At 43.7% G+C, this 2,728-nt stretch overlaps 1 protein-coding gene across 1 annotated transcript in view; it reads right to left on the bottom strand.

Annotated features, from left to right (window-relative positions):
• LOC122543532 (gastrula zinc finger protein XlCGF7.1-like) overlaps positions 1-2,728 on the bottom strand; it is a 25,229-nt gene that overhangs the window by 14,811 nt on the left and 7,690 nt on the right. The window lies entirely within an intron of this gene.

Genomic DNA, 2,728 nt, shown 5'->3' with positions numbered 1-2,728 from the left:
GTGCAGAGGGTGCAATAGATGATGTGTGTGGAGGTACAGGTGAATCTGTGGCGGGTATGGAAGTTTCCTTTGGGGCCTTGGAGGGAGGTGAGGGGGGAGGTGTGGGCGCAAGTCTTGCACCTCCTGCGGTTGCAGGGGAAGGTGCCGGGAGTGGAGGTTGGGTTGGTGGGGGGTGTGGATCTGACGAGGGAGTCACGGAGGGAGTGGTCTTTACGTAATGCTGATAGGGGAGGGGAGGGAAATATATCCTTGGTGGTGGGGTCCATGTCTGTCAAAATTCATACCGTATCATAAGCAGAAGCTCAACTGATGTATAAAGCAAAAATACTCAATCATAGTAATTTTGAAAACTGAGTGGAACATACAGACAACGGACTAGAAGACGGGAGCAGAGACGAACAACCGACAGATTGAAAAGCTGGAGTGGAACATGACGGCCAGCACACTGACTCACAAACATTGGTCTGTTGTCTATGAAGAACTAGGGTCGACTTTTACATGATCAGACTACTTTTCACAGCACTTGCAAGAAAAAAACACGTCCAATTTGCCATGCATGGAGAACAGGAAATATACTAAAGGACTTTTTTTTAAAAAAAAGAGATTTCTAGCATTCAGACACAACTATACATATGCACATGGCCATATAAATACTGGGTAGGTTGATCCTTTGGAAGATAACAATCACAAAGAAGTGAAGCTCTTCATCAAGATGCTGGATTTGGTAGAAAGATTAATTAGTATCCCCACTCCCCACAGCCAAATCATCACTGGGCAAGTCAAAACCCCAGGATCTAAATAACATACACAGATGCACACAAAAAATCTTAACCAATGACTGCATGTGAACACATTTTATGTATGATTACCTCAAATCACATTTATAAAACAAAACCAAAGAGGTTTACACAGGCTCTCGCACACAATATTGCCTGTGACATCCCTACAGTGCTCTGACAAGTGCTGCAATTCTTAATTATAAATATACAGTTACTGGTATATATTGTACTCAACACATTTATAGAATTCTATAAGCGTAAAGCAAAGAAGCAGTGGACATTAATTCATTTATACCGTATATACTCAAGTGATAGTCAATTTTTTTTTTACTACTTTTTAAGGTTAAATTTAGGGGGTCAACTGTTACATGGATACTACTATAGATGGCATGGTGGCTCAGTGGTTAGCACAGCTGCCTCCCAGCACCAGGGTCTCAGGTTCGATTCCAGCCTTGGGCAACTGTCTGTGTGCAGTTTGCACATTCTCCCTGTGTCTGCGTGGGTTTCCTCCCACAGTCCAAAGAGGGGGGGAGGGGGTGGGAAGAGAGATAGAATGTATAGGGGAACAGAGTGTCAGGGCCATTGAGAGACTGGGGGGGAGTAAAGGGTGGGGGAAATGAAATGATGGGGAGAGAGAATGGGGGGGCAGTGGGTTGCAGGGGAGAGAATGGACGGGGACAATGGGTTGGGGGGAGAGACAGTACAAATCCCACTTTCCCCAAGACCGGTGTCAGTGTACCACTAACTGGAACGCACTCCTCCTACAGCAGTCATTTCTCAATATACATGTGAGAAGACAGCTCAGCTCAGACAATGCATTAAAGGTGTGAAGCTTGAGTCTGTCTCTATCTGAATCTTGAGTGAGATTGGTTCTATTTCCAAAGTAGCTGAGCTGTCTTCTTTTTTGTTTTATAAAACCTTTCATTATCTCAAGAATGTGACTTGAAAGAGGTTCTGCAATTTACAATATTAATGAATTGACACCTGCAACTCACCGTAAAAGATATAAGACTTAACAGCAATCTAAATTTTTCCAATATATATTCTCAGATGCATGACACTGTAATCTTTTGATATAAATTGTGTCTTATGATCCTGCTTCACAACTACTTGATGGTGCTTCCAAATAAACCTGTTGGACTATAACTTGATGCGTGATTTTTATCTTTATCCATCTCAGTCCAACACCGGCTCCTCCACATCATGTTGAGTGAACACAGCTCACACCTCTCGGTGCTGCCAGTAAATTTTACAATGCTGATGAAACAAAGCAGTACCTGCATTCCTTAGGATTTTACAATTTCTAACAATCCTTGTTACTTATTCAGTGCTTTGTCTGATACACGACGTTGGAAACTTGGTCCTGGAGGCTGAAAGAAACGAGCAGCTTTAAAACACAAACCATTTGGACCTCTCAGCTTTCAATGAGAGTCTGAGCCCGGCATTAAGTTCAGGTAGCCTTTATTACGACCCAACTTTAGAACATAGAATATAGAACATAGAAGAATACAGCGCAGTACAGGCCCTTCGGCCCTCGATGTTGCGCCGATCCAAGCCCACCTAACCTACACTAGCCCACTATCCTCCATATACCTATCCAATGCCTGCTTAAATGCCCATAATGAGGGAGAGTCCACCACTGCTACTTGCAGGGCATTCCATGAACTCACGACTCGCTGAGTAAAGAACCTACCCCTAACATCTGTCCTATACCTACCCCCCCTTAATTTAAAGCTATGCCCCCTTGGAAAAAGATTCTCACTGTCGACCCTATCTAAACCCCTAATCATCTTGTACACATCTATCAAGTCACCCCTAAACCTTCTTTTCTCCAATGAAAACAACCCCAAGTGCCTCAACCTTTCCTCATACGATCTTTCTACCATACCAAGCAACATCCTGGTAAACCTCCTCTGAACCCGTTCCAGTGCCTCCACATCCTTCCGATA

Source organism: Chiloscyllium plagiosum, chromosome 44 (assembly GCF_004010195.1).
Source record: "Chiloscyllium plagiosum isolate BGI_BamShark_2017 chromosome 44, ASM401019v2, whole genome shotgun sequence".
In the NCBI taxonomy this organism is placed as follows: Eukaryota; Metazoa; Chordata; class Chondrichthyes; order Orectolobiformes; family Hemiscylliidae; genus Chiloscyllium; species Chiloscyllium plagiosum.
This window is presented reverse-complemented; position numbering and strand designations above follow the sequence as displayed.